The sequence below is a fragment of the Hylobates moloch genome, unplaced genomic scaffold (assembly GCF_009828535.3).
Source record: "Hylobates moloch isolate HMO894 unplaced genomic scaffold, HMol_V3 SCAFFOLD_9, whole genome shotgun sequence".
Classification (NCBI taxonomy): domain Eukaryota; kingdom Metazoa; phylum Chordata; class Mammalia; order Primates; family Hylobatidae; genus Hylobates; species Hylobates moloch.
In genome coordinates this window covers 107,882,362-107,897,034 of record NW_026652284.1, presented here as the reverse complement: position 1 = coordinate 107,897,034, position 14,673 = coordinate 107,882,362, and positions in this window count along the sequence as shown.

Here is a 14,673-nt window from a genome sequence, read left to right as displayed (position 1 = left end):
GCACAATGCTTATTCTGGTGAACTTGGGACCCTCCTGGGAGTTCCGTGCGCCTAGCCTTTGCCTGGGATCCCCAGTTTCAATCCCGCTTTGAGTCTCATTTGACTGATGCCATGTCTCCTGGTCCTAAATTAGGCTGCAGGCTAGTTCCTTCTTTTGATTCCACCCCAGTGCTATGGTGAATTCATATCAAGACGACTGTCTCAGAAGCTCACTATTAAATTAACATCTAGCCTGTATCCAGAAGTGAAGAACCCTACTTTTCTACTCTCTGTTGTTCTCACTGATGCTGTATCAGGGAAGCTTTCCATAACCTTCCAGACAAGGTTAGCCTCCTGAAATTCAGTTATCTTGTGTTCCTGCTTTTTAACGTTGTAGTTTTATTACAGTTATCATGGTATCGCTGTTTGTAATTGTTATCAGTGTCACTCTGGACCATATCTGGTTCACTCCTTTTCTCCTTTGTTTATCACAGTGCCTAGCACATAGAGGGTGTCAATAAATATTTGTTAAGCAAATAAATTAAAGAATATTATGAACTTACTTAGTTTCTTCTACATGCATTGCACATTTCTACTTCAGTACCTTTGCTCCTGCTGTTTGCCCAGCCAGGAATGTTCCCACTTCAATTTCTCCCTGCACACACACACACACACACGCACACACACACTCATGCATGCACGCACACACACCTATTAAATGAGATCATGTATGCAACACGCTTACCAAGCACAGTAAGAACACTTAGTAGTAATTAACACCCACTGCTGCATGTCTGTCATACCGAGTCTCTAATCTGCATCTCCTTAATCGCCTACCACTTACTGCCTAGCGCACATAGCATGTGCTCACTCAATACTCAGTTGCATAAATGCACCATCTCTGGAGTTTGTCTTCATTATGGAGATGGAATGGCATTTATGGAGTTAAGTGATGGGTGTTTTTACCCCACTTTCCACATAAAACACTGGTGGTTTACAGTGGAGAAGAAACTTACCCATTGTGTTTGGTCCTGAGCTTGCATCATGGGTGAGAGTGAGGAGGTGATGGATACAAAAAGAGCAAGACAGGACACAGTTCTTGTGCTTAAGGATCTTGAACTTTGACTCTGCGATAAGCAATGAACTGTAGTGAGCATCCACATCAACCCTAGAGTCATACAGACATGGCTTACACCTTGGTGTTGCCACTCATCATCCTTGGGACCTCAGGGACTTACCTACCCACTTTAAGCTTCAATTTCCACACACCTAAAAATGGCAACCAAGTAGCCCAATGTCACAGGGTGGATGTGCCGCATGGTAAGAGCTATCAAGATCGCCTGTGAATTGTTGGTCATCCTCCCTGCTTTCTTCCATGGAGAGGTGTGTTGCATTCCTCTCTCTTTCACCACATGGACGTAGAGGAAAGATTTCTTCAGTAATCTTCCAAACTTTCCTCTTCTCTCCAGCATCACTTGGTTGGTGCCTGTGCTCTTCCCTGAGATTTTGTGCGAGTCAGTGAGTACAGCAGGGAAATCACTGCGCATGAGCCTAATTGAGACGGAGATATTGGCAGCAGCCTCGACATACAGGTGCTTTGAGAGCCCTGCCAGATGGCTTCTGCAGTTTCATGATCCTCCCTGGGGTAATCTAAGCCCCCATCAATTGGTGTCTCTGGGAGCTGTTCTGTTGCTGCCTTACCAGCCACCTGTCGCTCAGAACCCACAAATAGTCTACACCATGGTACCAGCATAAGGATGGGGAAGCGCCAGTTTTGGTGTTTGATGAGCAAAGTTATTACTTTAGAAAGGCTGGAACCAGGGGACCAAAGGCATGGGAAAGGAGAGAACCCCATCATGATTAAATATTCATTTAACAATCTTGCTGCTGGTGTCAAAAACTGATGGTGATGCCACATAAAATAAAATGGATGCTGAGACTCCAGGTGGTACCAAAGGAACCTTGCTTCCCTCCCACTCCTGGTTCCTACACCTTTCATCAGATGAATATATTTCCCCTTACACTAAAATATTCTTGCTGTCTGAAGCAGCTTTTCCAAAGTCCAACTCCTGACTTTTCAAATTATATCCAAATGACAGCCAAATGCTCTTTGTGTTCCAATAAGCTGAGTTCACAATATGGATGGGTTGGCCGAGGTAAAAGGTAGTGCTGATGCTTCCTGTGAACAGGGGGCCTGGGCTAGGAGAAAGGTTCTGGGCTGGGCCAGGCTGTACAGTGTGCCTCTACGCTGCCACCACCTGTGCAGTCCAAATCTTCCCCTTGCTAAGGTTGCTGGTGGTCTCCTGCCTGAGATCGTGTTCCTCTGTCCTCTTTCAAGTTCAGAGCGTTTGACTTTGTGACTCAAGAATTTTGAAATTCTCTCCTCTGGGGCTTTCGGGAAGCACTTTTATGCAATTCTTCTCCTAGCTCTTTGCAATTTCTCATTTTTCCTCCACTGGCTCTACTTTTAGATGCTTTCTTTAAGTTCTTTTTTTCATCTTGATTCCCTTTTAGATTTAAGCATTCTTTCTGAAAGACCACATTCATCTCCTGGATTGTAATCAATAATTGCAGTAGGTGGAGCAATACTATCCCCCTTTAGAAGATGTCTATGTCTTAATTTCCAGAATCTATGAATACGTTACTTCACATGGCAAAAGGAACCTCACGGATATAATTAATTCAATGATTTTCAAATGGGAAGCTGATCGTGGCTTATCTGGTTAGGCTCAATGTAAACACAACAGCCTTATAAGAGGAAGACAAGAGACTTAGAGTCAGACAGAAAGTGACATACATAACAATGGCAACAGAGGGACAAGAGAGGTCAGGAGATATATTAGGGTTCCCTAGAGGAACAGAAATAATAGAATATATATATATTATATATATAGGAGTTTATTAAGTATTAACTCACACAATCACAAAGTTCCACAACAGGCTGTCTGCAAGCTTGAGGAGCAAGGAGAGCGAGTCCATATCTCGAAACTGAAGAACCTGGAGTCCGATGTTCTAGGGCAGGAAGCATCCAGCATAGGAGAAAGATGTAGGCTGAGAGGCTAGGCCAATCTCACGTTTTCACATTTTTCTGCTTGCTTTGTATTCACCAGCAGCTGATTAGATTGTGCCCACTAGATTAAGGGTGGGTCTGCCTTCGCCAGGCCTCTGACTCAAATGGTAATCTCCTTTGGCAACACCCTCACAGATGTGCCCAGGATCAGTACTTTGCACCCTTCAATCCAGTCAAGTTGATACTCAGTATTAACCATCACAGGAGATGCTACACTGTTGGTTTTGAAGACGGAGAAAGGTGCTACAATCTAAGGCATACAGGTGGCCTCTAGGAACTTGAAAGGCAAGGAAATAAAACAGATTATTTCTTAGAGTCTCTAGAAGGAATAAAGCCCTGCTGACATCTCATCTTGACTTTAGCCCAATGAAACCCATTTGGATTTCTGACTTCCACAACTGTGGTATAATAATTTATGTCACTTTAAGCAACTAAATTTGTGATGATTTGTTACAGCAGTAATAGGAAACAAGTACAATAATCTACCTAAGAAAAATCTACATAGCATTTGGTGGTCATGGAAAACTGGAATTAAATCCTGGTTCTGTCTCTTACTAACTGTGGGACCAAAGACAGGTTATTTGATCTCTATAGTACTAGTTTTTTACTACTATAAAATGAAGAAAAGAGAACCTATTACATCTCAGATAAAACTGGGCTACTCTGGTCTCCTCCCACCACATGTCACAGTCAAAAGACCCAGCCACCTGCATGACCAGTCATCTCAGAAATGCTATAGGGAATTTCATTCTTAACACGCAGCAAGTTTTTTCATAATGTCTTTACCAATTTCTTTCTTTGTTTCTGTCATTTTTCTTTCTTTCTCCCCCCCCGTCTCTCTGTCTCTCTCTCTCTCTCTGTGTGTGTGTGTGCGTGTGTGTGTGTTTAATAGGATGTTAAAAATGAGACCATTTCTGTCTCTCTGACTTCAGCAAGAAAAATCAATAAAGAAAGAACCTCTGTCTTCCAAGGGAAGTGCTACCCCATCTTGACGGGCCTTGCAATGGGAAGGCTGAAAATCAGAATATTGGGTCATCACCTACATTTTGAGAGTCACATGAGAGCCCACAGGCTGAATCCTGCCTGCTATCTGTTTTCGTAAATAAAGTTATATTGGAACATAGCCATGCCCATTTGCTTAAGTATAGCCCATTGCTCTTTTCTTTTCTTTTTTTAAAAAATTGCAGAGCTGAGAATTGCCACAGAGACTGTTTTGCCTGCAAAGCTTAAATAATTTACTATCAGACCTTTTACAGAAAAGCCTTGCTGACTACTGCTTTAGGATTTAAAATAGCTGATCTAACAAGACCATGTGTGGGGCAGGGTCGTGGAGTTCTGTAGAAATTTCCTTCCCACCCCCTGCATGGTGACAGCGGCTTTAAGGACCACTTGAAGAGTTTGATATGCACTCCCTAGGGTTTAGGGAACCCAGTGGACAGTTATCTGACTTTTCCTAAGAAATCTGAACAGCAACTCTGTGGTTTCTTCATTGGGGCTGCATAGAAGAGAGAAAGGACTGACATTTGTGGTCAATATTTCCATCATTTGTGGTACTAAAATTTGCTAGGGTCTGTCTCATGAGCAGAAATGAGCTGAAGCTCATGTGGTCTTCCCAGAGGTGAAATGGGACACCAAAAAGAAAGTGTCTCTATGAAGTGGACCACCAAATGCCAGGGCTGAAGGTTGGAGTTAAAGGCAGTCCCAGGAGAAAAAACAGTGACTGTGAGAAAGTAAGTTAAAGTTCCTGATGGAGAATCTCTGAGAAAGTTACAAAGGACCTCTTGGAAGAAACAGTCAGCCTTTACTACCTCCAGGTCTGGAGAGCACCAAAGCTGGATAGTGACAGTACGAATTGACCAGGCTTCAACATTTTCCTCTAATTCTTCTTTCCATAAGCCTAACTCTGGAATATTCAGGATCCAAGGCTGGCTATCTAAGGGGAGATAAAGCAGAAAGGAAAGTTGGGCCACAAAATAAAGCAAATATCCACAGCATCTTACAGGATCAGAGGTCCGCATCTTCCCTGAGCCTGGAAGAGGTGAGAAATTTCAACTCTGAATGAAGCCCAGAGAAGAATCATTGTCTTGACTTAGGCACAATAATTGAAAGGAGAGTGGCAGTGGTGGTCTTTTTGGTGGCCAAAGTAATTGGAAATTTTATTACCAAGTAGTGATTGTAAAAACCATGGAAAGTGTCTGAGAGTTCATCCAAGAGCCAAGGGAAGAAATAGTACAGAGGTAGTTTGGGGGGCAGTGGTCAGAAAGAGAAAACTTGCTTTCTGTTCTCACCTTAGTGAGTTCAGCCTCATGGCTAAACTATACATAGGTTATTTCTCACTGCTTGACACAGCAGCTACCCCATTCCCCCTTGTCTCTCACCTAAAACTCCCCCAAACTATCTCCCTCCATTCCAATCTGAGCTGAGTTTTTGCTTCTTACTCCCTTTTCTGATGTGTTATCCTCACTCTTCTCTCTTTAGAATGTAAGCTGCATGAAAGCAAGGGTTTCTGTTTCCATCACAGCTCTGCCTTCGGCACGTAGAACAGCGCCTCTCACAAACGACGTGTCCAGTTACAATAGTCCTTTCTATCAGTAGCTTCGCTTTCCAGGATTTCCTTACTTAGGGAGTTTCAAAAACATTGAATGGAAAATTCCAGAAATAAACAATTCGTAAGTTTTAAATTGGGTGCTTTTCTGAGTAGTGTGATGAAATCTCGCACTGTCCCACTTTGTCCTGATCAGGACATGAGTTCTCCTCTTGTCCCACATCTCCACATTATAGATGCTCCCTGCCTGTCAGTCACTTAGCAGCTGTCTAGAATATCAGATCGACTGTTGTGGTGTTGCAGTGCTTCTGTTCAAATAACCCTTATTTTACTTAATAATGGCCCCAAAGCAGAATAGTAGTGATGCTGACATATTGTTACAATTGTTTGACTTTATTATTAGTTATTGTTGTGAATTTCTTACTGTGCCTAATTTATACATCAACTTTATCATAGGTGTGTATGTATAGGCAAAAACACAGTATGTATAGGGTTTGGTGCTATCTGCTGTTTCAGTAGTCCACTGAAGGTCTTGGAACACAGCCCCTGTGGATAAGGGTGGACCACTGTAATGGTTGTCTAATAAATAAGAGCATGGGGCAAATAAGTCTTGTCTTTCAGATTACCTCTCAGTTCTCAGAAGTATCCATTGCCTCAGTTAATATAAAATCATATCCAAGATTCTTTATCTTAGACAGTAGTGGAAGGGAGAAGATAGAAGTAGGAAAGGGTGGGAGAGAAGAAAGATAGGAAAAGAGAGAAGGCAACGGTGGGGAGGAGGCAGAGGTGGGATGAAGGCTTGGGTGGGGAGAAGATACAAAGTATAGAAGGCAGGAGGTGGGAGAAGGCTATGGTGAGGAGAAGGCAGGCAGGAGAAGGTTGTCTTTCTCTGTTTCAAAGGGCTTTTGATAAGATGAAATTGAATAATGTATATGAAATGCTGAGAACATTCTGTGGGATGTAGTGTATGCTCAAAATATTTCTTACATGTAGCTAATACTGTAATAGTTTTTCCTTGTTCAATTATCTGCTGGACAATTCCCTGATGGCAACTCAAAGCCAAAATTTCTCAAATGTTACTCATTTTTTTCCCCATCTTACCTGCTCCCACACCTCCTGTGCTCCCTCTGGGAATTAGTAAAATAGCAAAACTCTCTTGCCTCTGAGGTGAGATACTTTGCAGCATCTGTGACTTTTTTCCCCTGGTGTCCCGTTGGCCACGAAATCCTCCTTCTGGATGCCTCTGGGACATGTTTATTCCTGGCCACTTCCACTGCCACAGGCTGAACCCAAGCTTTTGCATTAACCTCATGTGTTTGTGCAGTCCCTCCTTGTCATGCATGACTGTATTAGTTTGTTCTTCCATTGCTATAAAGAAATATCTGCGACTGGGTAATTTATAAGAAAAAGAGGTTTAATTAGCTCACCGTTCTACAGGTTGTGCAGGAAGCATAATGCTGGCATCTTCTCAGCTTCTGTGGAGACCTCAGGAAATTCACAATCATGGTGAAAGGTGATGGGGGAGCACATATGGCCAGAACAGGAGCAAGAGAGGGACGCAAGGAGATGCCACACTTTTAAACAACTGGATCTCATAATAACTCACTCACTATTATGAGAACAGCACCAAAAAAGATGGTGCTAAACTATTCATGAAAAATCTAGCCCCATGATCCAATTACCTCCCAGATTGGAGATTACAATATATCCTTACCTCCAACATTGGAGATTACAATTCAACGTAAAATGTTGACAGGGACACAGATCCAAACTGTATCAATGACTCTCTTCAATTCTTGGTTCACATGGCTGGAAGCTTAGCCTTGCCAGAATACATATTCTGTCATAACAGCTCTATGCTCATGAACCTTCTGCCAATGCATGTTGCCTACAGGAGAAAATGCAGCCTGCATAGCAGGGAACTGAGCTCCCTCAGGGTGCATCTCTTCAGCCTATCTCTCCTGCATTCTGTTCCTCTGCACTCCTCATTGTCCTTTGGGGAATTGCATGCTGTTTCTCAAGCTCCATGTGCCAGAATGCTCCTTTCCTTTCCTGTCCTTGCAGAATCCCTACCTTCTTTCTAGCCTGGCTCCAGGAAACCATCCCTAATAAACAATATTCCCTTCTGTGTTCTTGTGCTCTTGGTTTCCACCTATCTTTTGGTATTTAGGTGGAGTCTTCAATTTTATTTATTTGTATTCATAGCTGTCTGTCCTCCAAATGAACTGGACGTTAAATGCATTCTTTATGTTGTTTTGTTTTGTTTGCTCCACCAAGCAGTACTTAAGACAAAACAGAACCTGAGGCAATAATTCTTTGAGTAAATAGTGCAAATCTTGATTTCATCTCTAGGTAGCTGGGTGACCCTGGACTTGAGATCTAACCTCTGGGATGACATGGGTAATGTTGGATTCAAGTTTTTTGTTTTTTGTTTTGTCTCTTCAACTTAAAAAGAAAAGTTAGAGATAATTCACATACCATAGAAATAACCCATTTCAATGTACACATCAGGGTATTTAGTATATTCAAATAGTTATGAAACCATCACCACTATATAAGTCCAGAAAAATGTAATCACCTCCAAAAGAAACTCCATAACCTTTAGCAGTCACTCTCCACTTCATACTTCAGCAAGTCCCTGAATAATAGCAATCTCCTTTCTGTCCCTATGGATTTTCCTGTTCTGGACAGTTCATATAAATAGAACCATAAAATGTGTAATCCTTTGTGACCAGCTTCTTTCACTTAACCTCATGTTTTTAAGGTTCATACAATGCAGCATGTGTAATATCTCATTCCTTTTCATGGATGAATAATATTCCATTGTATGGATATGCCACATGTTATTTATTCATTCATCAGTTGATGGACATTTGGATTGTTTCCCTTTTATGGCTTTATACAAATGCTACTGTGAACATTAGGGTACAATGTTGTGTGAACATAGTTTCCACTTCTCTTGTACAAATACCTACGAGTAAAATTGATGGGTCATATGGCATGGATTCAGTGTTAGCTGAGAAAATGTACGCTTCTCATAGAGCATGTTATGGTTTCATCTAATAGTTACTTACTGAGGACCTACTCTGTTCCAGACACTGTTCTAGGTGCTGGAAATTTAGCTATAAACTAATAAAAATTCGTGCCCATAGGGAGCTTATTTGTTAGTTTAGGGGAGGCAGGCAACATACAAAATAAATGAGTAAAATATATAGCATACTAGATGGAGATAAGTGGGCTATAAGGAAAAATAAAGCAGATAAAGAAGAGGTTGCAACAAAATTACAAACATGGTTTTCAGGGAAAACCCCACTGAGAAGATGACATTTAGGAAAAGATTGAATGAAGTAAGGAAGAGCCTTCAAGGCATTTGGAATAACAAATTTAAAAGCATGAGGAATAGCAGTTGGTGGGCTCACAGAACAGTAAGATGCCAGTGTGACTGGGGAGGAGGGAGTGAGGGGAGACAAGAAGAAGCAGAGGACACAGTGGGGCAGGAAGTGTGGGGTCACGTAGGGCACTGTAAAGCCTTCAGCTTTTAGTCTGAGTTAGAAAGGGGCCAAGGAAAAGATTCAAGCACAGGAGTGACATGATTTGACTTATATTTTTATGGATTCCTCTGGCTGGCGTGCTGAGGTTAATAAAGAGACAACGACCTAGACTCCAATTGAGAAGCTAAGACAACCATCAAGGCAACAGATGAGAGTGGCATTGATAGAGTGGTAGAAAAGGGGATGATGAGAAGTGGTGGATTCTGGAAAGAGCATTCATTCATTTAAAAATATTTATAAGCACATACTATTTGCCAGAGATTCTTATAGACGCAGAGATTCAACAGGGAACATAGACTTGTTAAAATGAGTGCAATCATATTGGTCAATATGATTGACCTCTTGCTCATAAATTGAGCCCCAAGGAGACTTAAACCATCATCCATTGTTTTCTACTTACTAAATTCATTCAACTTGATCTATCAAATGCCTACTGTGTGCAAGGCCCTTTGGTACCACTAATCTAGAGCTGTATAAGGCACAGTTTTGCCCTCAAGAACACAGACAAAATTGCTGACCTGCAGAACTAAAAAAAAGTGGTTATCGTTTTAAGTCAGTAATTTTTGGGAGGTTTGTTCTGCAATGTAGTAAACTGATACCTAAGTCCGTAGTACATATTTACTGAAAAGATGAAGGAAAGAAGGCTACATTATGAAATTATTTCTGTGCCCATCCATCCTGAACTCAACAGTCATGTTCTCTTTCTGTTTTCCTTACTAAGGGGAAGACAGGATACTGATAAGCAAAGTGAGTGGGTTGGGGAATTTCTGGGTGCCCTCCACTCTCTGCAGGGTAGTGCGTCATCAGGATGCCAAGGCATGAGGGCCATGAGAAGACTTCTCAGCTGCCTCCATCTGGTCTTCTGGAAGTGCACCTATGCGAGGTGGTCATCTTCAGTGCCTGGGATGCACTCTGCACTACCCATGTGCACCCAGAGCCTGAGGATCTGACAGTGTCAGGCCTGAGGTTTTTGAATTATGGTTCAGTGTTAGCTTGGTGAATCCATTTACATCCTCTCAACAGTGTGGGCTCACTTTGCATCACTTTATATCTATAACTAGGTAATAAAATTGGCCTCACAATCCTAGTTCAGGTTTCACCAAGTAGGGTGATACCAGAAGAAGCTAAAATGAGACAATGACAAGGAAGTGAGACCTCCCTTCTCTTCTATGTGCTCATTAGGAGGCTTAGGTGGAGTTGGGGGAAATTTCCTTTTCTCTCTCCCCTAGGTGGGGGTAGATCAAGAAAGAGAAGCTAGAATGTTGGCTTTTTAATGCTTTAACTACATAGCCTGGTGACCCTTGGCTTTCAAAGGGAGAATAATTTTGTCGAGGGTTTCTCCTTCCTCCTGGGCTATCTGCCCTGGGCCCAAGGCTACAATGCCTCAGATGCTTTCATTCAACATGTATCTACTGACATCCACTAGATATATGTTGGTCCTTTCAGAGCTTCATTCATTGAATGAAGATGATAGGGTAGTTGACATGGATCAATTGTTCACTATTTGCTGGACACTGTGCCAATCTCGCAGCCTACATCATCTGTGGAAGTCCACACAACAACCCTTTTGGGTGGATATGCTCATGAGTATTGCCTTCTAGATGAGGAAACTGAGGCTCAAAGAGATCATTTCCTCAGGGTCACAGAGATATAAGATGTTGGAGCTGGGATCCAGACCTCAAAGTTTGGCTGCAAAGCCTATGCTCTCAACCACAATTGCTTCTTCTGTTTATTGGTGGTTCCCAATGAGGGGAAGAATGAACTCAAATGGAAGGTGTAGGCTTAATCCTCAAACCTCAAAGCAAGAGTAAACGCTTTTAGCTTCATTTTACAAATGGTGAAACTGAACATTTTATGACTAGACTGTGATGGATGGTGGTGGTGGTGTTTAATTTAAGAAATTCTTATTTGACCATTGAACATTAATCACATAGATGAGGCATGAACAAACATATTTGGAGGTAAGTATCATGACAACATGATATCTTTTTGTTTATTTTTCTGTTTATCTGTATTTCAAGTGCAAAAAAGCAATTGAGATGTAATTTAAAATTACTTTATAAGAAAATAGCTTGTTAAATGCAGAGATTGCATGTTAAGTAGTCTCAAGTTAGGGCCAAAATGCCATCGATCTGAAAATTGTTGTCCAGCTTTGCAATTACTCTGAGCTTTGTGTCTGAGCTCTTTCTGACAAATCAGGAAACAAGAAATCGCTCCGGATATACTGGTTCCTGACACTCCATTCCAGTCTGATATTTGTGATGGATTTAATTGGCATCAGAATTCTTAAAGGACACACTGAGCATTTTGTGCAATTCATACTGCCACACCATCCTTCAGAGTAGAATTTTATCAGCTCAACATAACTGGGCACTTTAAATCATTTCAGGACCTCTTTTGGGCAGTTACTTCCATCTCCAAATAACACACAAAATTAAAGCTTTTAAATTATTACTTAGTAAGAACTTACTGACATATCATTTCAAAGTATGGTGTAAAGGGAAGAAAATAATGAAAAGGGTTATAGAGATGGGGGAAGGTTGTGATTTAACCTTCCTAGAAAATATGGGGACTCATCTTATAGAAAGTTTACATTCTTAGTAACTCCTTTTGTTTTTTCTGATCTCTTTATGCCTTAGTTTGCCTTTCTCATATTCCACCAACTTGTTCTACTTCTTTCTCCACTAAATGTACACATAAGAAAATCTCACTATTTCCATGCATTGTTGGGGAGACAGTCTTTTTAAGTAGCATTACTCTTGTTTTACCCTTTCTTTGTTGAAGATACTAGAACTGAGCTACCTGTTGGGATAGCTCATTAAAAATGATAATAATAACAGCTACTCCTTACATTGTTGAAAACACATTATATATATGAACTTGAATTAAACTTTATAACAACTCTCTGAGGCAGATATTATTATTGTGCTTATTTTGTTGATGGGGAAGCTGAGGTACAGAAAGCCTCATTTATTCAAAGTCATGTGGCTAGTATGCCGCAAAGCTGGAATCTGAATTCTGGCAATCACTACCCCACATCACCTTTGGTTAAATGGGATTATTGCACTAGCAAGTCCACCAATGAGCCAGCCCGTATTCAGTTACTCTACCCGAGCCTCTGTCACTGGTGGCTTTTTTTTTTTTTTTTCGGGGATGGGGGTGAGATCTAGTATATGTTGTCAAGCACACAGTTTAGAATATTTCCATATTAGAATCCTTCCCTGTTCTTTATTTTGAGAGCCTGGTGTCAACACTCCCAGCTCCAAGAATAGCTCTTGGAAAGTTCTTGAAGCAATTGCAAAAATATTCCTTCCCTCTCTCTTTCACTGGCTGGTTTCCAAGTCTTACATTATGGGTTTGGGAGTCTAAATAGTGTGAACCTGCAGGCTAAGACACAATCTAGAGTTCCAAAAGAGGGATACTTTTCGGCAGCTGGATGCAAAAGAGAGCAAAGTCATGTCACCTGTATCCTGCTGAATTTTCCTCCTACAGAGAGGATACAAGCACTTACACAACATCTTTCTCCAAATGTTCTGACAAATTGCTTGTACAATAGTTAACAATATAATTCAAAGCAGAAGCTGAAATCCTCATGCAGATGTGCCCCATAAAGAGATATCCCTGAGCTTTCAAGTAAGTGGACATGATCTCTCCTTTCATTATTGCCTTCTTATTAACTATGTTTAGGCAGTTATAAACCTTTTAGGAGCCTCGGTTTCCCCATCTGTAAAATAGGACAAGATTCGCTTTCCTGCAGGATGGTTTAAAGTTTATGTCAGATATCATATATAAAGAATGCAATTGAGAGCCTGGTGTATAGTAAGCAGCCAATAAATGCTCCTGTATGTCCATTTGATGACGTCTGTGTCTATCCTTTCCATGCTCTGGTCAATAGCTTTCCTGCACTTTGAATACTTGCCTATATGGACATTGGCTCATGGGAAATAGAGTCTAGATAAATGCATGTGAGGTTCATTGGTTTCTGCAGGCATTCCTTGTGTGCCTAGAACTGAAGTAACTTCTGGGAGGTGGTACTGAGGGAATTTAAAAAGGGAGATGAGGTTGTCCTTGCACACAAAGAGTTTATTCTCAGATCTATGAACACACAAGGAAATTAATGAGAAAAGAGTTTTTTAAAGCTCAGTAGCCAATGGATATTGTGAAAAGGATGTGAATTGTGTACATAAGTAATCGCTGTGTTTCCCCTACTTGGAATCCCCCCCACCTCCTGATGATAGACACTTGTGTCTAATTCATGATGTGTTACAGTTTTTTTTTTTTTTTTTGAGACGGAGTCTGGCTCTGTCACCCAGGCTGGAGTGCAGTGGCGCGATCTCGGCTCACTGCAAGCTCCGCCTCCCGGGTTCACGCCATTCTCCTGCCTCAGCCTCTCCGAGTAGCTGGGACTACAGGCGCCTGCCATCACGCCCGGCTAATTTTTTGTATTTTTTTAGTAGAGACGGGGTTTCACCGTGGTCTCGATCTCCTGACCTCGTGATCCGCCCGCCTCGGCCTCCCAAAGTGCTGGGATTACAAGCGTGAGCCACCGCGCCCGGCCGATGTGTTACAGTTTTATGTGTTTCCTGTGTTGGGTTCATACCCACCTTGCTGAATGGACTAGTGTTCTCCAACAGAAATGTCATGTAGGCCACACATACAAGTTTAGATTTTCTAGTAGCCTTATTTAAAAAAAAGTAAAAAGACACAGATGAAATTAATTTTAATAAAATTTTTAACCCAATATGTTCATAATATTATTAGTTCAATTAGTAATCAATGTAAAAATGATTACTGTGATGTTCACATGCTTTTTTGCCATTTGAAGACCAAGTCTTCAAAATATGGAATGTATTTGACCCTTACATCACATCTCGATTTGGCCTGGACACATTTCCGGCGCTCAGTAACCATGTGTGGCTAGTGGCCCCCGTGTTGGGCAGGGAAGAGCTAGACAGTGGCTCCCTTGACGGACAGGATCTTTTATTCTTCTTTGTGTCTCCACTCTATGCATCTTTGTACCTGGAACCTGCCTTATGCCAACTTGGTGTTCAATACTTTTGTTATATGGGTTTGAGTTCCATTTTCACACTTCTGCACTTGCCATCTTACCTGACTACTTTTCTCGCCACTGCTTCATTGAGTATCACTGTCTTCATTTCTCAAAGGTTGCCCATATGCCCCCTTCTATCACCCTGAACCCCTAGCTGGCACTGGTCCATTGCTGAAGTCAGAGAGAAACTTGTTAACAATGCACCAAGTAATAGTTCAGTTTAACCCTGCTGTGTCTTCAGGATCTTGTGGCAGGCTGTCTTCAGTCCTGGAAATCCCACTTAAAGAGTAGAGGCTGAGAGATTGGAACCAGTTAAAAGGAGAGGAGCAGAGAGCGATAAAAGGTTGCCAAGGTGGGATTTATGTAAAGAGGTTGAGAAAGAAGTGCATGTGAGTCTGCAGAGGAGGATGAGCCAGGTGAGGTGCTCAGACTCTGGCAGGCACATGAAAGTATGTGCCTTCTCATTATCCAGTAAGCA